Below are 24,583 nucleotides of genomic sequence, written 5' to 3' on the forward strand. Positions count from 1 at the left end.
CATGTTACCAAATATACAACAGCGTAGTTCCTCTCTCTCCGGTATTTAGAAACGCGCCAGTACGGGTAGTGTCTTTTTTTTAAACCCCCATTCTTGGGGTCTAATTAAGGATATCTAGAAGATCCTTCAGTGTTCAAAAAATGCATGTGGTCACAAGATAGCTGGCAGGGGAGGGCAGTTGGGGGCAACCAGGCCAGCAGGGAGGGCAGTTGGGGGAAAACCAGGCCAGCAGGGGAGGGAGGGCAGTTGGGGGGGGGACCAGGCCTGCAGGGGAGGGCAGTTGGGGGGGGGACCAGGCCAGCAGGGAAGGGCAGTTAGGGGCAACCAGGACTGCAGGGGAGGGCAGTTTTGGGCTACCAGGCTGGCAGGGGAGGGCAGTTGTGGGGGACCAGGTCTGTAGGAGAAGGCAGTGGGGGCAACCAGGCCGGCAAGGGAGGGCAGTTGGGGGTGGCCAGGCCATCAGGGGATGAGTTAGGGTTCGATCAGGCTGGAACATGAGTGGTTAGGGGTGATCAGGCTGGCAGGCAGAAGCAGTTAGGGGCAATCAGGCAGGCAGGCGAGCGGTTGGGAGCCAGTAGTTCCAGATTGTGAGAGGGATGTCCGACTGCTAGTTTAGGCCTGATCCCTTTGGGGTCCCAGATTGGAGAGGGTGCAGGCTGGGTTGAGGGATAAACCCCCCTCCCAATGCACGAATTTCGTGCACCAGGCCTCTAGTACAGGGGTCCTCAAACTACGGCCCACGGGTCACATGCAAATACAAATATTGTTCCCGTTTTGTTTTTTTAACCTCAAAATAAGATATGTGCAGTGTGCATAGGAATTTGTTCATAGTTTTTTTTTTAAACTATAGTCCAGCCCTCCAACGGTATGAGAGACAGTGAACTGGCCCCCTGTTTAAAAAGTTTGAGGACCCCTGCTCTAGTATATATATAAGCTTAAGCGACCATTACGACCAAACGACTGGAACAACTGGTCGACCTGTTGCTTTGATGCTCACTGACCATCAGAAGGAAGAAACTCAACACAGGAGCTGCCCCCTGGTGGTCAGTGTGCTCCCACAGTGGGAGCACCGCTCAGTAGAAGCCAAGCTCACGGCTGGTGAGCATAGCTGCAGTGGTGGCCCGACATCCCCCAAGGGGGTCCCGGATTGCGAAAGGGTGTAGGCCAGGCTGAAGGACCCCACCCATGCATGAATCTGTGCACCAGGCCTTTAGTTACTATATAAAAAACTGTTCTATACTTAATGAAGTAACACCATACTAGTCATTCATTATTCTTATCTCTTCACAGTTTTAGATGTTTACTGGATTCAGCTAGGCAGTTCTTCTAGTCTTTCATGCAGTTGAACAGTGACAGAAGTTGGAATCATTTATGAGAATTCCACCCATACATAGCTGGAAGGTGATTCTAGCTGCATTCTGGGGCTTCAGCAAAGCTGTTGACTGGGATACCTACATGAGACCTCTTTATATGACCTGATTTCTAGGGGTAAACAACTAGTAAAAGAGGGAGCTAAGAGGAAACCATGTTGCCTTTTTAAATCTAGCCTTAGAAGACATGCAACATCATTGTAGCCACATACTATTAGATGCTAGTCACTGAGTCCAGCCTATATTCAAGAAGAGGGAAATTAGACTTCACTTTTGTTAATCCTCACCTAAGGCTATTTTTTCCATTGATTTTTAGAGAGAGTGGAAGGGAGAAATGTAGAGAGAGAGAAATAGAGAGAGAAGAGAGAGAGAAACATCCATGTGAGAGAGACACATGGATTAGTTGCCTCCCGCATGTGCCCCGACCAGGGTCAGGGATCCAGCCTTCAACCAAGGCATGTGCCCTTGACCAAAATTGAACCCACAACCACAACAGGCCGATGTTCTAACTATTGAGCCCATCCGGCCAGGACTGACTTCACATTTTAATAGTAAAAGTGTATATGAATTTTTTGAACATCCTTTCAATACACATCACACATCTTGCTTTTTGATGTTGATTCTTATATGTTTCAGATGGCTATGTTTCCCTTTCTAGGTCTCAAATATTCTAGTAAAGTGCCCTCCACTGAGCCTTTGTTTACCTAAGAATGATATCACTACACAATGGCCTGGAACTCCATGTCTTCTTGTCACTGTGTTCTGTCTCCAAATTTATGCATCATTGCTGGATTCTGTGTTTATTTTTTTATGCTTAAGGAGACAATCTAGTATGTTCAGATCAATTAAGAATAGCTTTCACTCTTTGTTGCTGATGATCATCTAATAGTATGTGGCTTCTCTGGGTCTAACAGATACATTGATTAGGGTTTCTGGATGTTTTTACTCATCTAATTCCCCTTATTTAACTCAGCAGAGTGGAACATGATCTCCAGTGTGTCTTATTGCCTTTCTTTCTGCATCAGTCAATAGTAGTACCTCATAGACTATTTCACATTATATTCAGTTGGCAATCTGTCTGGTTGAGTAGGGTTATATCAAAATACCAATTTATTCGCGACATGGTTCCAAATGTTAAAAGGTTTGTTTTTACTGTAGGCACATGAGATCACTGGAGAGGATCAAAGGATTGGCTTTTATGACTCCTGCATCTATATATCATGCTTTCTAGAAATTACTGCCTGTAACAGTGTTCCCTGACCTTTGAAATGTAAAACCTTGAAAACATTCCATAGTACAATCTTGTTGTTAGTCAAGGCAAGACTCAAAAATATTTCTGCAATTAGAGAAGTAAAGAGAATTATGGAAGTTATAATACTTATAGTATTTTTGTTAAGTGTATATTTGGAGAGAATATAGTGAATATTTTGCAGGCTTTGTGTGCGTGTGCATGTAAAAATGTTTAATGAAAATTGAGCACATTTGCTAAATCAGTGCTGCTCTATGGCATATATGTATAACTCAGTCATTTCCAAATGCATGCAACTTGATCTCTTAACTGATATTAAGGTGATTATCCTATTTGTTACTCTATAATTTAATGGGTTTTTTTTGAAACAAGAGTGATTTTTAACCTTTGAACTACTTTTTAAAATCAGGTTTGTGCCCTACATTATGGAGTTTAATTTACTTTAACTAAATGAATATGTCCAATTTAAAAGACAACTCAACTTCTTTTGCTCAGCACAGCTGTATGAAAATTCCAACAAAGAAGAAACTTCACACTGTGTTTAAACTTTGAATGTATTTATAGAGAATTAAAAATAATGGCACTTTACAATCACATGCTGGTGAAGAATTGTCTTTGAAATAATTCATGAATAGGAAAAATTGAATTTTAGTGACATAGTATATAAACCAGTTTTGGTTAAGATTTAGCATTTCTACAACATTAGAGGATATTTAGTGTGTAATATGTTTAATAGTATATTTTGTGTTATGTTAGCATTTTTAGCATGGATCCCAGTGCATTTTAATTAAAATTTTCATTTCTCTGCTCTTATTAGTGAAATGCTCAGGTCTTATGCTTGGCATTTTCCTCATAGTTTCAGAACAAACACAATAGAGAATTATAGAGCAAGTGACTAAGACTGTAGATTGGAAAAATAGAATCATTCATTGAGATGACTATAGGCAAAATTTTAAAAAAAGAAATCCCCAAATATGCATATAAAACATATTACCACCATAAAAGTTCACTTCTTGGTCTGCCCCTTTCCCACCAACCTTGAACAGGTCTCTAGGAACTTGGCCTATAATGGGATCTGGCAGAAGCATTGGTTTCCTTTCCAGAACCAATTCCCAATGGCATTAGATTGAAATCTGGCTGGCCAGATAAGGAGTTCACATTAGCTATTGAGCCAGAAGCTATAATGGGAGATCAGTTGAAATCAGTAACCTTCCACCAGTGAAAACCAAGGTGAGGTCCAATTGTTTGAACCAAGTTAAAAGAGATCAGATCATTAACTGAACCAATCAGAATTTTCATCCATGGAAATCAGCAAGGTTAACCACACCCACATTTACAAGGAAATGTGTTCCACAGACCAGGAGAATAAAGGGCATCACGTCTGAGGATCTTGGCTCTTCTTCATGTCAAGGAGTTCCCTAAAACCCTTGTCTCTCAATGGAGAAAAGGGAGGCAACTGTAATACTTTTAACAGTAAAGATAAATAAATAAAAAACCCGTCTATCCATATACCCTGACACCACCTTAGACAGTGAAGTAAACTGAAGGGGAGGCCCTCTGAAAGATTAAATATTTTATTGCAAATCTGATAATCTGTTTTTTAGAATGATGACCATTAATATTATTTTATCTGATTAAGTTTAAGCCAGATTGAATATTTAGTGACCTTTTTTTCTCCATTGACAAATTGGTGGTTGAGGGTGGTATCTGGATACAAAATCAGTGAAGTTCATTTAATTTGAGTTACTTTATCCTGCTAGAGAGGAGAGAAAGTTATCCTCTCATCTCCCCTCCAGGGAATCCCCTTTTCTTCCCTACCATGTCAGTGGTGAAAGAGGAAACATTACAGCATCCTTTGTTCGTAACATAGTTTGTGAGTCTGAATTGATGTGGAAAAGTGTACTCATCTTGAGATCAAAGAACTTGCTCTAAGCTCCATCTTAGAAATAAAAATTAGTCTTTAAATAGAGTACAGTCTACTGAGTGCAAGAAACTGTTTGGAGTTATAAATACTAAGTGCTCAGTACAAATTGTCATCATCATAGTGAAGTCTTGCCTTTATGTCCCCTCTGCACAGTCACTTGAACATTAAACAATTCTTCACCATTGCTGTGAGTTCTGTCCATATGTTTGAAACATCATCTCCTTTGTGGTTTCACTTGTGACCTCTTGCCAATTTGTACTTAAGTTTAATTGAGCTATTGGTTGAAGTTCCAACTTTTGTGCCTTAACTTGATGTTTTTCAGCAAGAGACCACTAGAAATGCCTATAGTCAACAAAGTTAACTTTATTGTTGCAACAAGGGAGACTACAGTAAACCATGAGGAACATGGAGCACTTCAACAAGAAAGATTTGAGGGATTATTCTAAGATTTGAGTTTTGCTAATTGACTTTCAGGAGGTTCCAAGGAAGTGCATAGCTGTTCTGGAGTGCATGTTGCAGTAAGAAGGCAGTTTTTTTCCAGTTGACAAAAGAGACTGAGCAGGGCTAGAATTGTCACTGGGCATTAGGTAGTGTTTACTTAACTTAGCAGAGAGAGGGCAATGCTTGGTCATTTTGTTTTTTTGTTGCCATTTAAATTTCTGTTTCAGCATGATCACAGAGTGATCTTGTTTTTGTCTTGTTTTATCATTGTCACAGAGAATCCTTGTCCAATGTTAATATTCTATGAAACTATGTTCAGTGAGAATCTACTATAGCCTATTTAGTAGCAACAAAGCCAACCAGGTTAATGCTCAGGTCTTTTATTTTCTTTCTCACATGGAAACTTTCTCACTCTGAACTGCCAGATCTGCCCTGACAACTACCAAGCTCTTGCTGTCAAGAATTGAGCTGAAGCAAATTATAATAATTTGCTTTGAAAATCTACTACAAATTAATGTTTGGTAACACATAGTGCTCCTTCAATGATCCTCAATAATAATAATAATTATATATATACTTATTATTGAATTTCTATTTTAATGACCACAGAAGCCATTTCAAACTCTTCATATACTCCTCAAGGGTGTGATTTAATCACAGCATCTATTACTCTTAATAAAGGAATATATCTACAAAGTAGTTGAAAGATTGAATCCATATAATTAGAAATAAACATTTTCTAATCACTTCCCCTCCTCATTTCACCTAAATCCCCCCAATTTCAGCCCTCCTCCTCATTCTAGAGGAAAAGGCTTCCTACTTTCCTGTCAGTGCTACTAATCTGATTCTTTAAATCTATAATAATGTCTAATTGCTTATTTCCTCTCTACCACCTTCCATCTTTTATTTTCACATACTAAATGAATATTTCCTCTTATTAGAATATATACTCATCTTTTGCCAAAGTATGAATAAGCTAACCTATTCCTCCTTGAGCTCTTGTTCCTTAGCATACTCATTTATTCTTATGCCTTAATGTGTTTTCTTTTTTATCTTGAAAATGAAAAATAATCATAAAATTACAGAGAAAAATGTAACACCTTTGTTTTTACTACCAAGAATTAACAAGTATTCATGTTCTTTATGTTGAAGATTTTTTTTTAAGAAAACAAATTACTACTGGAAATACAACTTTACTGTCTTATAGTAATTGACAGAATTACCCCAGGTAAAGGTCAATATGTCATTTAAAAGCAGTCAATACATTTGCTTGTAATTTGTTTCTTTCCTAAAGTTACTTTGATCTCCTAGTCACTATTGTCTGAAATTCTGTTGTTTTGAATTTTGTGTTCTCCTTCCCAAGACTAGTCATTAAATCCTAATGAATTTTTTCCTTTTTACAATATTTCAAAGTGGTCTTTTCTTTGCCATTGTCACCATCAAAGCTCAAACCTTATCATTTCATGCAGAAGCTATTTTGATATTTTTCTTATTGGCCTCCAGAATCGCCTATTTCCAATTCATGTTTTATACTTTCAGATTTATCTTCCTGAGATATCTCAAGAAGAGTGTCCATTTTTAACGTCAAGTATACATAAAATATACCCATATTCTTTTTACTGACTATCAAAATTCTCCAAAACAGAATTTCTTCCTGCTACTCTGGTGCAAGAGCCATGTGATACAGCTTGACTATTCTCTGATGATGCATTGTTTTTACTACATTTATTTATGTTCCCATGTTATTTACCTTGTGTAAAATTCAGTCTTCATCAATCCTCTATTAAAATCTACACATCCTTAAGGCTAATTGGCTTCCTTTACCTTGTTGATTTTCCTGATCACTCCAGATCTTGTTAAAATATGACTTATTTTGTACTATTTTGTGGCCCCTGTTATATACTGTCACATAGAGACAATATTCTTTTTTCTTTCTGACCTAAATATTGGAGAATTTTGATAGTAAAAATTACCTTAAAGTCTCCATTCCCTGTACTTAACTCGCATAATTTCTTGGATTAGGATGTTTTTGACTTTTTTCTCATCTAAATTTGTCATTTATATCATACTTATTAAGTGACTTGATATTTTGAATATTTGGTTATCTAATTGTGTAAATAATGAGGTATGCATTATTTCCTCCTTATAAGACTGAAAGAAATAATTGTTTCAACAATTTAGAATTATGTCTCAAAACATTTTTTATGTTGGGAGATAATGCAAGAGAGTTAGGGGATCTTCATTTGTAGAGCGGATCCCATTTCTCTCAATGTTTGGATTGTGCTAAGAATCAAGAAATTAAAAATGTCTTCTTGATGTTCAGTTATCATAAGTTAGAGGCCAACCTTGAAAATTTAGAACTGTCTCTCTGACAGAGCCAGAGCTATAATCAAAGAAAAGCAGTGGGGGTTTAGATAACTAAGTTATGCCAGTATATTCATAGACAAAGATTAGTAAGCTACTTATAAGAAAGATGCTGTTTAACCACAAATCCCTGCTAAGTGGTGATCTTCTTTGATGTTGTTGAAACGTCATTCTGTGTTTCACACAACATTCCCAAGAATATGAGTTCCCATGCATCACTGGATCCTCGACACAAAGAATTGTTACTAATTCTGCTGGCTAGAGCCCAGCTCCTTTAGTAATTTTCTCCACAGAACCATAATGAATAATAAAGTGTGTTCTCTGTGCAATTCAACTCCTACATATATCCACCCACCTCTCTTCTGCTCCAAAACCAAAAATATAAACTTACATACACTTTGAAATACTTATGGTGGAGTTTTAGAATCCTATACTAGGATGTTAACATTTATTATTTCTCAGAAGTACGTTCCAATACCAAAATTATTCTCTTTCCTAAAACTAGTCAGAAAATCATTTTCCTTTTGTAAACTAATTTGGTATCACTATAAATATTGTTTACCACTTGAAATAAAATTAATCAAATATTCTGGGTTTGTTTTGTTGAAGTTATTATTATTTTAAATACCTTAGTATTAAAAAATAAAACAGTGTACTCTCTCTAACAAGTCATGATATAAAATGAAACACTATTTTACATGAGTCATGGAGTTTGAATCTCCTATATATGCAGAAAATAGATAATTCTCAATACAAATATTTGAGACACCCATGTAGGATAGCATTGAGGAAGAAGCATCATGAGTACTTGGTCTTCACAAAATAAAGTGTTAGGAAAGAAATTAACACTATTTCTCTAAGTTGCACTTAGGACTAATTGGGAACCTACAGGACCAAAAACATTGAAAAACATCCAGAGTAAGCCCTGTAGAAACAGAAAGCTTCCAGTTCATCCTATATAATAAGAGAGGAATATGCTAATTATCCATTACGCTGTAATGTCACTACCAATCTACAAGTGGTGGAGAGCTACAGGAGGGCGGAGCAGCGAGCTACAAGCAGAGAGAGCTACAGGAGGGCGGGGCAGCAGGTGGAGAGCTACAGGAGGGCACGGCAGTGACCTATGAGCAGCAGAGAGCTACCAGTGGTGGTGAGCGGGTGGCCAGCTGAGGCAAGCGGCAGCGAGCTACTTGTGCACGGATTCGTGCACAGGGCTACTAGTAAGATAATAATATTAGAAAAAAATTTCAAAGAAACAGATTTCTACTTCAACATTGCTCATTTGTCATCTAAGTATGCTGCCCTGCTCAATTATTTATAATTTTTTGCCTTACCAACAATAATTTTAGCCCCTTTGCACTGAGTTGAGTGATGGTAGGATAAAAATGATGGAAAATATTTATAATACATTGTCAAGTTCAAATTAAGTAAATCTGACTGCCAAGAACAAATTAGGACCAAAATCAGCCCAGTTAGTCAGCTATTCCTTGATACTGATCGCTGTTAGGCAGAGAAAAGATTGTGATGTATGTGTTTGAGGGAAATGAGCTCACCTTCACAGTGTGGATAGTGGATATTTTGTCCCTTAGAATCCATCACTACTGCACTTGTCGGCCTGGGGGAGATGCACACCAGGATAAGCATGATTTCTTGTGGATGCTTTATTTTCAGATATCATACCGTGACAATTCATTCAATTACTAGTCTTGGAGATTGGGAGACAACCTCTTTCCTTTGCACAGGTTCACTTTTTCTATCTAAAAACATCGAAAGGCAGTGTTTCTCTAATGCGTTTTTATAAACCCAATATTATATTGGTAATTTTCCAATTTAACTTTTACAGATGTTCTGAATCCTTAAGCTAGCTACAGAATATTAACACAGTAGAACCAAACTTCATATTTTAAAGGCAGTTTTATTATCTCTGCCCCAGCGACATTAATTAAAGGAATAACACCTCCATGTGCAATAGAAATCTGACACTCTCTCCTTCAGAAGTATTAATAGCCCAAGGCGTACATTTCCCTAGGGGAATAAATATCCAATTGAAACAGCACTAGTCGGCCATTGTTATCACAACCCAGGATAATTATTTAGACATAAACTACTTGTGTGTTTATTGTCTTGGTTTCAAAATCTGGTTATACACATCTATCCCCAAAGGGTCCCTTCCAAGATTGTTCTCAAATCAACATGATTGACATTCTTGAAAATTCAGAAAAGTACAAAATCTATAATAATTTATTCAGTTAATCTATTGAAGTAGGCACTTTGTGACAAGAATAGGTCATCAGGGGGAGTGTGGACAGGCATAGGGAGAAAAAAGTCTGTAATCAGCAGCTAAAGAACAAATGGAAGTTCAAAGTTTTAGTTACTTTAATGGATGTGGCTAGAATTTATTTTCTCCTCTCCTTTTTTGTTTCATTATGTAAAAGAAAGCTAAAACCATAATAAAAGAGAATGAAAATCCCATCCTTCCCACCTAGGGTCAGACACACAATTCTCAATCCCTTAGATCAGTGGTTCTCAACCTGTGGGTCGCGACCCTTTTGGCGGTCGAACTACCCTTTCACAGGGGTCGCCTAAGACCATCCTGCATATCAGATATTTACATTACAATTCATAACAGTAGCAACATTACAGTTATGAAGTAGCAACGAAAATAATTTTATGGTTGGGTCACAACATGAGGAACTGTACTTAAAGGGCCAGAAGGTTGAGAACCACTGCCTTAGATGGAAATGCTCTGAAGGTTTCTTCAGATTTAAAAAATCCAGAAACTGCTAGAGAAAGTGAAAAAAAATAGACTAAATGAATTTTTTATTGCCTCTGTGGGAGGAAGACATAAAATGACTCAACTATTTTGATAAGTTTTGTGATTCATTTGAAGAATCTTTATGATTCATCTGCATGTATTTTTTCTATCACAAACCACTTATAATACTGTTACCAAAAGAAGAGACAGAAATGATAATAAGGAAGATACCAGCATATAAATATAATGGCTGGGAAAATTATTTTTAAAAATCTAGCCAAGGCATAGATTCCAGTATGTTAGTCTTGGGTTGAAGTTATATATACTTAAATGAAGATTTTCATTTTATGGCAACCACATATGTTACTTAACTGAAGTCATATTTATTTTTCAACTCTCAAGACAGTAAGTTACCTCTGAAATAACCCACAGCCTCTTATAACTAGAACCGTTATAAAATTTAAAAAATATTAATTGATTTGAGAGAGAGAGAGAGAGAGAGAGAGAGATCACTTAGTTATTCTACTTATTTATGCATTCATTAGTTGATTGGTGGATGTGCCCTGACCAGGGTTCAAACCTGCAACCTTGGCATATCAGGATGATGCTCTAACTAACCGAGTTTCCCAGCCAGGGCATACAATATTTTAAAGTTGAGAAGTAAAAGTACTTTTTTCTCTAGTTCAGTGAGTAGACTAAAAATATACTGTCCCCCCCCCATTTGTTTCCTTTTCCTCTTTTTTGTTACATCATTGGACTGAAAACAATGATTCCTTAGCTGCTGATGATTGCAGTGATTGCAAAGTATCTCACAGTTTATCTCAATATATTTATTTACAAGTGGGGAATGTATGTAGGTAAGATGCTCTATCACACTTGCTTGTGAGAAATCTTGATAGAACATGGTCAGTTCCTCCTAAACACAAAAGTCCACAGGAGGAAACTTTTGCTCATGGACACTTCTTCTTTACCCAGTATTACCTTTGATCTTTTAAAGAAACTGCTGCCAAAACCGGTTTGGCTCAGTGGATAGAGCGTCGGCCTGCGGATTGAAAGGTCCCGGGTTCGATTCCGGTCAAGGGCATGTAACTGGGTTGCGAGCACATCCCCAGTAGGAGATGTGCAGGAGGCAGCTGGTCGATGTTTCTCTCTCATCGATGTTTCTGACTATCTCTCTCCCTTCCTCTCTGTAAAAAATCAATCAAATATATTTAAAAAAAAGAAACTGCTGAAAATGACCAACCCCCACACCTCCCTCAAAATTTCTTTATTAACTGCACAAACAAAGATATGGTAAGCAGTCTTTGACAGAAAAAAAAACCACTGGAAATTATTCAAGCTCCGGCAAACTTGCAAGATACTTAAATATAATTTTGTGTAGGCTGGAATTTTTCATAATTCTATTTTTTCAACTTTTGCAATACTGTTACTATCAATTTGGACACTTCTCAAAATAAAATTTCCCAAATGAGGCATAGTGACAGTGGGTGTGTAAATAACCAGAAAAGAACAAAATCGTGTGTCATGTCAGGCTGGATCTGTGTCTTCCCAATTATCAGACAATCTCTCACCTCCTCAAGTTCTTTTAATATCTATCAAAACAGAAATTGCTCAGCAAAGCTGGCAGTTGGAGGTGTGTTCATTCAATGAACCATGGACTAGAAATGCCAGACTATATTGGTCTTATCTGTGTTCTTCCTCCCATTATTCTCTTTTTTCTGACTCATTCTTTTCTCCTGCCTACTGTGTCTGACATTTCCAATCAGGCTCCTTTCGAAATCTTCTTGTCTCTTCTCCATCACTTTTCAATTTTAACCAGCGCTCATATTCTTCCCAACATGTGATCCAGATGCTTGCTCCTCATCTTGCCTGAACAACACAGGGATAAGTGATTGCTTTCTGGTTGTTGTTCTGTTTTCAATTTTCCAGCTCAGAGAATTCACAGTTCTGATCTAACCCCTGAGACAGGGAGGCTGGCTGGAGTCTTGCCATGCAAGTGTGGTCTGAGAACCAGCAGCATTGGCTTCTCCAGGGAGCTTGTTAGGAATGCAGAATCTCAGTGCTCACTCCAGACCTGCTGAATGAGCCTCTGCTCATCTGCATTTTAGCAAGACAACCAAGGTGGTTCTCTCTGTACATTAAGTATGAGAAGCACTGGGATACATCATGGGTCCCCAAACTTATTTTTTTAAATATATTTTATTGATTTTTTACAGAGAGCAAGGGAGAGGGATAGAGAGCTAGAAACATCGATGAGAGAGAAACATCGATCAGCCGCCTCCTGCACACACCCCACTGGGGATGTGCCCGCAACCAAGGTACATGCCCTTGACTGGAATCGAACCCGGGACCCCTCAGTCCACAGGCCGATGCTCTATCCACTGAGCCAAACCAGTCAGGCCCCAAACTTATTTTTAACAGAACATCCTTCTTAGAAAAAAAAAGCAATGGGTACATTTACCCCAAAACATGACTATAGCTTAATGTTACAATGGGAGTTTTGGCTGAGGCACCAGGACACAATAAACATGATATTCCAAAGTGTGGTTGCCATACCAAATTCAAATTTCCAAAGAAAATTATAAGTTGCTCATTTTTCAAATCTTCAAATTCTCTAAGGATATTTGACAGTTGAGTAAATTTTGAAGAGTGGATTTGTGAGATTTCTTTGGAGGAAGCTGTTGCCATACTGTGATCTCACTCATTGACCCCCCACCAATTTCAAAGTGGGTATAAATGGATCTTACTTCAAGCTTAAAGAGAAGGGTTTTAAGGGAGCCAAGATCCTCATAAATATTCCTTGAGGTTATCAAGTGACAATAGACTGGAATTTCACTACTGACTAGGAAACCACAAAGGCAGGTAAGACAGGAAGGCAAGATCTTTGGTGGCAAAGTGAAGGAAAAGGGAATAAACTGGAATCACCCTGCATTCTAAGAATTTGACAAGAAGAACAATATGTGAGTGTTTTTCATGGTTCACAAAAAAGAGAGAGCTAGGGTTCCTTGGCTCTTGCCTAAGAAACTCAACTGCGAGAGTAAGTAGACAGCTGAATATGGACTCTAAGAGTCTACCAGAAACATTTAAAGCTAAATTTATCAGACTCATTGCACTAAGGGAGAAGTCCTGTGGATCAAGCAAAGCTAAGTTTATTAGACTTACTGTAGTAAGTTTATTAGATTCATTATAGAACTTGACAGTCTTAGTAGTGTCTCAGAAAAGAGTCAGGAGAGAATATTTATAGGAGTTTAGAGTCTGGGTTTAGTGATTTTAAGGCTGTCCTTGTGAAGTGGAGAATTGCTTATGATTGGGCATAGTTTATGATATAAAAGCTTGGATTATCCTAGTTGGTTCTCAGCCTTATATTCCAGAAGAAACGATTTTCTGGAAAAAATAGGTAAGTTATTTTTGTTTATTCTCAGTATATGGTCCTTTATGACCAATTGCCTGTGGCTGTGGGTAGGTGGGAATAGGGAGTTACTGATCATAAGTATGGGTTTCATTTTGGGGTGACATAAATGTCCTCAAATTAGATTGTGATGATGGCTGGACAACCATTTGTATACAGTGAAAAACAACTGAATTGTACACTTTAATAGGGTGAATCTTATGATATGTGATGTACCAAATATGAGTGTGCTTGCGCCTTTAAAGATCTGTGAGACAGGAACTACTGATAGTCACTGGTCGTCACTGAAAAGGTCAGCAAATTAACTCCATTTTGTTAAAGAAAAAGTTGGTATATATTTTAAACTATTTGTGTGTGTGTGTGTTTTGCAGAAGTTAAGCAGTGAATCTTGATCAGAAATAGAGATATTATGCTCATCCTCCATTCCAACAAACAATGTTGTGAAGATTCATTGTACCATTTAAGATGGTAAAATCACATACTTGAGTACATTGAAACCTCAATATATTTTCCTATGTTGAAAGAAAAGGAACTAGTAAAATCACAGTTGTGGACGGACTCCAGGTTTTCCTCAAGACACAGTGTGATACTTGAACATCTGGCAGACACACCAAGTGTGAAAGTTGTATTTCAGTCATTAGTAAACCCCATTGCTTTCTATTTTTAGACAGGGAACTATTACTGGGAGGCCTAATGCCTTCCTCGAGAAAACCATAATGTCACCTGAAACACCCCTAAAAGGTGTGTTCTCAACTTTGGAAACAGAGGATCTAGAGCAAGCCTACGTAGGAGGCAGAGAAATGAAGGAGGCTGACACAGTCAGCCTGTCAGTTCCCTGCTGCCAGGCCTCTACCTTTTCCCAGGTTTCATATTGCCAAGAACTGCATTCATCACTGTCTGTTGTGCACCTCACTATCGAGTTATGGTCTGACAGTTAACAGACCCTGTTCCTGTAGAAGGAATCCTATCAATGTTCAAGGCTAACTGGTGCATCCACACTGTGAGACATTGGCTTTCCTCAGTAGAAATTCAACAGCTCTGAACAGACTAAATATGAGCACATATAACAACAACAAAGAGCACAACCAGGCAAACTTCTCAGAAGGTTTCACAATTGTGCATTTTACAAATTGTGAATTAATACCGCAAGTGACTGGAATTAACCTCTCAGGAGTGCCCAATTCAATGCCACAACCACGAGGAAGTTTACTAAATGGTTATAGGGTTTGGATACTTTTCATTCTAATAAGAACTAAAAAGTAGGTACTGAGCTGTTATTTGACTACTTTTACAATGCCAATCAGCAATGTTTAATGAACACACAAAGAAAGTGAACTGTACTCCCCAGGGCTGCATGTGTATCCATGCCAACTTGCATATCTTGAGATCATATTGCTATTCTATCATCCTGATCATTCAGCTTCTCATAATAGAGTGATTTTTCCCAGAAGAAAAATTTAACTGCCTTATTCCACTTTTACAAGTGAGATTTTGCTCTTCAGAAAATCATACATCTCCTCCTAAATTGATATGCTGTAGAGCAGGGCTTCCCAACCTCAGTGTTATTATTGATATCTGGGGCCAGATAATTACTGTGGGGGGTCTGTTCTGTGCATCAGAGGATGTATATCTAGTACAGTATATCTGACCTCTACTTTCTAGATACCACTTTTCCACATCCTCCCCAATTGAGACAACCCAAATTCCAAATGACCCCTGGTGAGCAAAATTGCCCCCAGTTGAGAACCACTGATGTAGAGCTGTAATGCTATAGAGCCCACCTACACAACTAATCACCAAAAGAAAAAAAATGAATGCTGTATAAATTAATAATTATTATTATTAGCTATTTTTGCTACATAAATACTTCCTTGACAGATTTGAAACTTACCCTGGTTGTGGGTTTATTTTGGAATTTACTTGAAAGTTTCTATTAAGCATTTTTTTTCAAGAATTCACCTTGGATTGGCTGTTTCCAAGACCTTTATAATGGAGTGGTTAATGCACCATGTATTTGGTACAGGGAAATTGCTTGGGAATTCTTGTTAAAAGATATTCTGAACGTTTGGGGTGAGGTCTGAGACTCTTCATTTCTAACATTTCACAAGTGATAGTCCCAGAACCACACTGATAGTTGCAGGTTCCTAGTGTACTAGCAGTAGAATGGACATACATATAATTGCTCTTGCCTTATTATAATCGTTACTATGCCACAAGTCATACCCCCAAACTGACCTCATTCTTTTTGTTCACAGAGGTCCAAAAATGTAGGTTAGGAAAATGTTGCCACAGATTTCTGAGATTTTTAAGTACAGCTAAGTCTTTTCCAAAGCCAATCAGGAGAATTTAGCATGGTAGAATATTTAGCATTGTCTGCTGAATAACTATTTCCAAGGAGTACTAAAATGTAAATATGCAACCATTTGTGTGTGTGTGTGTGTGTGTGTGTGAGAGAGAGAGAGAGAGAGAGAGAGAGAGAGAGAGAGAGGAATTGAGAGTTGGTTAAAGACAAAGGACATGCATTCGTTTCTTATATGCAGACTACTGGAATTGAGCTTAGGGCATAACTAATACAGTAGTTTGGATGATAACATTTAGCATTTACATTCAAAACGTCTATTATACAACAAGAAATAATTTAAATTCATCTTCAGAACCCCAAACCAAACCAACTAACCAATAAAATAACTCCCCTGAGTTTTAGTTACCTAAAAGCTCAATATAAATCAAGTATAATATGGAAACAGAGACTCTTAGGCTGCTATAATAATAATGTAGAATATAAATTGGATAAACTTTATTGAGTCTATCCTGGCATTAGAATTAGGATTGGGATTCATTAGGAAACCTTTGAGGGGATTTTCATTTCTGTTACCAAAAGGGGGATTCTTTTGTTTTCTCAATGTACAGGAGTTCACAGTCATGTGTTTTTGCCATTGTTGAGACAAAAGACATTCTTACACATAATTTGAGGTTTCCAAAAATATTATTAAATATTGTGCAGATACTTTTCAGAAAATGCACAATACAGGTTGTGATCCAAACTATATATTATCTTGGGGGAGGAAAAATGGCGACCAGCAGGAAGGTAGGGAGGGAGAGAGTGTGAGAGTGCAAGGAAGTGATAGAGGAGTGTGTGGACGTGTGTGGTGAGTGTGTATGAGCTAGGGACAGTTAGACTCTGCAGGTCTTCTAAGGGGCTGCTAAACCCGGCAGTCTTAGGCGGCGGAGTCCCGCTCCTGGTGCGGACACTCCTGGGCGGCCAGCAAAGGCACAGCGACCACGCCATCTTGGGAAACAGAGCTGCTTGAGACTAAGATCCTGGCCTCAGCACCACCCAGTCTGATCTCAGAAGCATACCAGGACCCTGCAGCCACTGGGGACAGAGACCTGCGACCACAGCTACAGACCTTCGGACACCAAAAGTTCAGAAATCCCTGCGGCAGATCCGTGAGTACCAGAGCCCATCCCCCCTTCCCCCAGGCTTGCGGGCAGCGGCGCCAGAGTAACTAACTGATAGACCTACCCCTTGCCGGGGCCTCGGCGCTGCAGGAACTTTGGCCTGGAAGTGCGCGAGTACCTTGGAACTGATCCTACGCGCACTGCGGGCTTTGGAGCCCTGGGCTGGGAGCATAAGGGCGCACAACACCAGGAACTAATCATGCGCGCACTGCTGGCATCGGAGCCCTGGGCTGGGAGCAATCGCACGAACGGGAGTTTGTCCGCCTAGCACAGGCCCAGGGACCCTGTTTCTCAGGGCAGGAGGCAGCACCAAGCACCAGTGACTTGACTGTGTTTCTTATCACCTGCGCCTGAGATCCTGATTTCCTGTGCATTCATACTAAGAGCCAGTGAATCCAATTCCTGGTGCAAGGGCACACAGGGACCCTGATTCTCAAGGTGAGGTCGCGCGAAGCAACAGAGACTCTGATACTAGACTCTTGGTGAACTCTGACTCCTGGCGCAAGCTAGGGGGCTCTGCTCTGGTTTTCAACATGCTCCAGGGGGGCCTCTATTTCAGCACAGTGCAGGCAGGGTCCCTAATTCTAAGGGCACGTGCGAGGCCACATTGAGTGTTGGCAACACTGACACAGAGCGAGCCTGGTTCCCACCAACCAACAACAACCACACATCTTAGTGTCAGAGCTCTTCAGTGACACTAGTGTGGTGGGAGCCTCCCACTGCACACGGCCCAGGCCCATGCAACTCGACCTTTGAACCATCAGGAGATAATCAGAATGAAGAGACGACACAACACCCAGAGGAAAGACAATGAGGAATAACCAAGAAAGGAAATTAATGAAGTTGAAGCGTGCAACATGACAGAAAAAGAATTCAGAATAATGGTTGTACAATTCATTCACCGGATGGATGAGAAAATCAACAACCTATGCAAGAATCAGGAAGAAATGAAAAGTGATATAGCTACAATCAAAAACACCATGGAAAGTTTCAACAGCAGACTAGAAGAAGCAGAAGACCGAATTAGTGAGTTAGAAGATAAGGCAGAGAAACAAGCTCAATCTGAACAGCAACTGGAGAAAAAAATTAAAAAACAGGAGGAGAGCCTAAGGGAGCTTCGGGACAACATGAAACGAAGTAACATACGCATAATAGGGCTGCAAGAAGGACAAGAAGAGCAAACTATATATTATCTTACCCATCTTGAACTCAATACCTTATTCATGCTAAAAATATATGTATTTACAGTATTCATCTCCATATTTTCTGGTGATTCAAAGAAAACTATCATTATAAAAAATTTTATTTACAGAGGAAAATAAACCATTAAACTAAGGAAGTTGATTATATTTAGAAGCTATAGAAAGTTGGAGGAAATGGTTTGGGAGGTGATAACATGAAAACCTAAATGTCATATTATGGGAATGAGCAAACAGCTATAGCTGCCACTCTTTATGTAAATTTATGAGGAGTTGTTTCACGTCTACTTTCGATGGTAGATAAGTGTTTTTATTATTTGGTGAGCTCGTTTCCTAATTTCCTAAGCACAGGGTTATGATCACCAATGACTAGTGAATGATATAAACAGAAATGGAAACAATAAAAATCAGACATTAAAAGGATGCAGGGTAGGAAAATTTGAGGGTGAGAATCTTAAACCAGTAATATTATTATTATTAAAAACTAGAGGCCCACTGCACTGGGGGGCTGGAAGGGGGGTCCCTCAGCCTGGCCTGCGCCCTCTTGCAGTCCAGGACCCCTCGGGGGATGTCCGCCTACCAGCTAGGAGTAGGCCGAAATGCTGCCACAGAGGTGAGAGAGCCCAGCTTCTGACTGAGCGGTGCTCCTCCTGTGGGAGTACACTGATCACCAAGGGGCAGCTCCTGCATTGAGCGTCTGCCCCCTGGTGGTCAGTGTGCGTCATAGTGACTGGCTGTTATGCTTTTTAGTCGATTTGCATATTAGCCTTTTATTATATAGGACTGGAGGCCCGGTGCACAAAAATTTGTGCACTCAGGGGGGTCCCTCAGCACGGCCTGTGCCCTCTCACAGTCTGGGACCCTCGGGGGATGACCACCTGCTGGCTTAGGCCTGCTCTCTGGGGGATTGGGCCTAAGCTGACAGTCAGACATCCCTCTGGCAGCCCAGGAGCCCTCGGGGGATGTCCACTTGACAGCAGGGAGCAGGCCTAAGCTGCAGGCGGACATCCTTAGCACTGCTGAGGAGGTGGGAGAAGCTCCCACCACCACCGCTGTACTGGCAGCCATCAGCCTGGCTTATGGCTGAGCAGAGCTCCCCATGTGGGAGCGCACTGACCACTAGGGGGCAGCTCCTGCATTGAGCGTCTGCCCCCTGGTGGTCAGTGTGTGTCATAGTGACCAGTCATTCCCAGTCTTTCTGCTGTTAGGGTCAATTTGCATATTACCCTTTTATTATATAGGATAGAGGCCTTGTGCATGGGTGGGTACCCACTGGTTTGCCCTGAAGGGTATCCCAGATCAGGGTGGGGGTCCTGCTGGGGTGCCTGGCCAGCCTGGGTGAGGGGCTGAGGGCCATTTGCAGGCTGGCCATACCCCCTTCAGTGTGAGGGTCCCCGCTGGGGTGCCTGGCCAGCCTGGGTGAGGGGCTGATGGCTGTTTGCAGGCTGGCCAAGCCCCCAGCCACCCAAGCTCCCAGTGGAGGCTGGCTGGAAGCAGGTATCTGGGATTTATTTATCTTCTATAATTGAAATTTTGTTGCCTTGAGCGGAGGCCACAGCCAGCCAGGGCAGGCGGGAAGCTTGGCTTCCTCCATCGTCAGGGCAACCAAGCCTCTTGCTTGCTCCAGCACCGTGGCTGCCAGCTGCCATCTTGGTTGGGTTAATTTGCATATAGTCACTCTGATTGGCTGGTGGGCATGGCTTGGGGCATAGCGGAGGTGCAGTCAATTTGTATGTTTCTCTTTTATTAGATTAGATAATAGTTTTATTTGTTTTGGGCAACTATGATGTCCAGACTCAAAGTCAAACGTGGCTTTTCTTTTGAATTTTGATAAGCATGATCTTTAAATATTGCTTCAAAGCAAATACTTTTTGTCTAGAAGAGTTGAAATTATCCTGGATCCTGTTTTTTTTTGTTTTTTTTTTTTTAGAGAAAAAGAAGTCTGAGGCCCTCTTTTAAAAACTCTGTATTTAGAGATAGATATCTGTAATGTGGATAAAATTAAGTGAGAATGATCACCCAACCAGTGAAATGTCTAAAAGTTAAATTTGCAAATAATTAAGTTAATGATTATATAAACATATTATAAATTTTACTAATTATTGAAATTAAATATGGGTTAGATATTTTCCTAAGTCACAGGGCTTAGGACAACTTTTCTATGTATAACCAAAAAAGAGTGGAAAAAAGACATTTCCCATCCATGTCATTTTGGTGAGTTCACATGAGTTTGGAAATGGGAAAGCCACCCAATAACATACAAAGCACACCATGAAGTACAAGGCTCACTGAACTAAAAATCAAGATCTTTAATCCATATTGAATGTTTGACTTTGGGGAAGTTATTTCCCCTCTTTGAGCCTTAGTTTTCTTATTCACAAATAGAGTAGTTCAAATAAATGATGTTTGGGGTTTCTTTTAACTCCAAAATACTCTTATGGCTACATAACTAAACTTATTTTTATTATATGCTTTGCATTCAGATAGTACACACATTTTGACACAACTGTAGGTAAAAAGGACTATTAGGAGTTCATTGACTAGCTTATCAGAGGTGGAGAAGAAGACATTGATTCTGTATATTGGGCACAAATTGAAAAGCATGGTTTTTTATAACTTATTTCTCAGATTTCATATTAAAATAAAATTGCCATTTTATTGTTATTATGAAAGTCTTCCATTTTAGTCTAGGTTTACCTATGTGTGTTGCTATAGACCAATAGTCAGTTTTATTAATTATAGAATGGCTTAATATATAAATTAACAAGTGATGAATTTATCTACCCAATTACATTGTTAACTGAATTTCTTTGTTCTCTGACATCTTTGATCAAATAATATTTAAAGTTTAAGTTACAAATTGTAAATTCATTGGAAGAAGGATTGATACAAAAAGTTTTGATTTTTCTAATTTTGTTCAGATAATAGCTTTTCTATTAATTGGTAATTTTTAATGTATTCTACTTAAAAATACAAATGGGTTAGAACACACACAACACAGAGTCATTTGATAATTATTTTAGTAACATTTTAGGAAAAGTAATGATTATTTTAGACAGAATATATGGGTTATAATTTTTTTCTGTTTATAATCGCATCTGGACAGGCACATAAATTATCTGACAGTAAAAATAAAATTTGTTAATGCTGTGATATCAGCAATTTTTTTGTTAAAATACCATTAGAGAGAGCAGCAGAACTAGAGAGAGGTGTAAGGTACTTTTCACTGTCACTTAATCTATTGAAACTGGATTTTATTTGTACAACCTTGAGGAAATCTAAAAATTTAAGTACCCATCAAATGATACCTTCCCTGCAACCTCATTAAAGCTTGTATTGTATCAACACTTGTATTATATTATATTATACTAGAGGCCCGGTGCATGAATTCGTGTACCAGTGAAGGATCCCTCAGCCTGGACTGTGGGATTGGGCTGAAACTGGCTTTCCAACATCCCCCAACGGGTCCTGGATTGCAAAAAGATGAAGGCCAGGCCAAGGGAACCCACTGGTGCATGATCGGGCCTGGGGAGGGACACAGGAGGTTGGCCAGCCAGGGAGGGCCCGTGGGAGGGCTCTAGGGCATGTCCTGCTCCTCTCACTCAGTCCTAATCAGCCAGACCCCAGCAGCAAGCTTACCTACAATTTGGAACGTCTACCACCTAGTGCTCAATGCACATCATAGCGAGTGGTTGAGAGCCCTTAGCATATCATTAGCATATTATGCTTTGATTGGTTGAAAGGACGACCAGACGACTGAACACTTAGCATATTAGGCTTTTATTATATAGGATTGTATCAACAAAGCTTGTTTGTAAGGCAAACAAGTTGTGAATACCTTTTTGGTCATATTTTCAGGATTTTTTAAAATTGTACTTATTACATGCAAATGTTCATTCACCATTATAATAATAGCAGGAGAAGAATGGGGAAAGATACATATTGCTGTTGTTGTTGCTACATGAATTGGTACCTGTAAGAGGTACTGTGCTCTGTGCCAAGTGCATGGGATACACCAGTTTCAAATCCCAGCTCAACAATTTACTATATGATTTTTGTTTATTTTTTAGCTTTTGTAAATTTCTACTTACAGTCTGAAATGTGGTAAGTCCTACTGCTCAAGACTGAGAAAGATTAGCTGAAATAATTAGTGTATAGCACTTGGCACAGTTATTTGCCATGGTTATCGTTCAATGAATATCATTTGTGATGATGAGTATGATGAAGATGGTGCTGAAGATCGTTGTTTGTATATTGAATGAGCCCTGGAAATATTCTTTATTCTTGACATACCATGGTAGGTTGCTGTTATCAGATAAGAAAAGGGTGATGCCAAGTACAAGAAGCCTCTATCCAGTTCAAATTGTTGGGATTAAATTAATTTTCACTGTGGATACTAGAGAAGTTTTAGGTTTGGGGGAAGACACTGCATTCTAGTTCAAATTGAGACCCAGTGAATCTGTGCTCTGAGGAATTTGTCTCAGTGACCCATGAGGCAAGGGGCATGTTTGTCTTCTTGACTAGGTTGATCAAAATTGATGTGGTGGAATCACAACTAGAGGAGACGGTGAAAGCATTCAGGAAGCTCCCTGCCATTATATCATTGAAGACAGCAGGGGTTTTCTGCTCAGAAGTATGATGAAGGAGAAGGGGACCTAGACTATTCTTCGAATGACTGGGCTGGAACCAAATCAAAGCTGAAAGAGAGAGAGAGAGAGAGAGAGAGAGAGAGAGAGAGAGAGAGAGAAATGCTGAAAAAATAACGGGCTGTTCTGGAGCACAGGCTTCATGATAATCTGTGACAGCTTGATCTTAACATCCTTGAGCCTTAATGTCTTCATCTACCAGGAGATAGTCCAAACCTCCCTGTCTATTTAAATAAAATGCCTCATAGAGTTGTATTTATAGCTCAAAAAAACTCTAATCAACTTGGGGCTAACATTTGTGCTAGTGTGACTATAATAAGAGAGTTAAACAAGAAGACAATACATAAAAGAAGAGTCCAAGGATATGAGGGGAATGAGGATAAATGGGTGATGTAGAATAGGCCTCAGAGAAGAAAGCAAAATAATCTATTTCATGGGAATTTCACAGTATTTAATGTGAAGTCATTTCCTACTCTCTGATTCTCCTGAGTGAGCTCAGTTAGCTTGTACCTACAGACTTGGACCATAACCCATGTCCTGATGATAGACTTGTTCTAATCATTGGTAATTAAGATGCACCAAGAAGTGGTTAAGCAACCCCACATGAAATTATATAATCACAGCTCTGTTAAATAACTGACATTCAATGTAAGCACAAAACAAGATGAAAGCCATGACAATGGATTAGTGCACAATCAACCACTAGATGGAACCAGAAGGAAAGTTAGGAGCAAGAACACTCCCCTAAAGACTGCCAAATCCACCCTGATGAACATAGATGATAAAATCCTAAAAAAAATTCTAGCAAATCAGATCTAGCATTATATTAGAAAGATCATGCACCACGACCAAGTGGGATTTATTCTGGGGATGCAAGGCTGGTACAATATTCACAAATCAATAAACATGATACATCACATAAATAAAATGAGAAAAAGATCACATAATTATATTAATCAATGGAAAAAAAGCATTTGACAAAATCCAACACCCATTCTTGATAAAAACTCTCAGCAAAGTGGGAATAGAGTGATCATACCTCAACATAATAAAAGCCTTATATGACAAACCTAAAGCCAACATCATACTCAATGGGGAACAACTGAAAAAACTTCCCCTAAGAACAGGAACAAAACAGGGGTGCCCACTTTCACAATTCCTGTTTGACATATTACTGGAAGTGCTAGCCATAGTGATCAGACAAGAAGGAATAAAAGGCATGCAAATTGGAAAAGAAGATGTAAAATTGTCATTATTCACAGATGACATGATATTGTACATAGAAAATCCAAAAGACTCGATAAAAAAGTATTACACTTAATAAATGAATTTGGCAATGTTGCAGGATATAAAATTAACATCCAGAAATCTATGGCTTTTTATACACCAACAATGAACTCACAGAAAGAGAAACTAAAAACACAATCCCGTTTACCATTGCAACAACAAAAAAATTAAGATACCTAGAAATAAACTTAGATAACGAGGTAAAAGACCTGTACTCGAAAAATTACAAAACTTTGAACAAAGAGGTAGAGGAAGACATAAACAAATGGAAGAATATACGGTGTTCATGGATTGGTAGAGTCAACATCATTAAAATGTCCATACTACACAAAGAAATGTACAGATTCAATGCAGTCCCCATTAAAATACCAATGACATACTTCACAGATCTAGAACAAACTCTCTCCAAAAATTCATATGGAATAAAAAAAAGACCCCGAATAGCTGCAACAATCTTGAGAAAGAAGAGCAAAGTTG

The sequence above is a fragment of the Myotis lucifugus genome, unplaced genomic scaffold (assembly GCF_000147115.1).
Source record: "Myotis lucifugus unplaced genomic scaffold, Myoluc2.0 scaffold_192, whole genome shotgun sequence".
Taxonomy (NCBI): Eukaryota; Metazoa; Chordata; class Mammalia; order Chiroptera; family Vespertilionidae; genus Myotis; species Myotis lucifugus.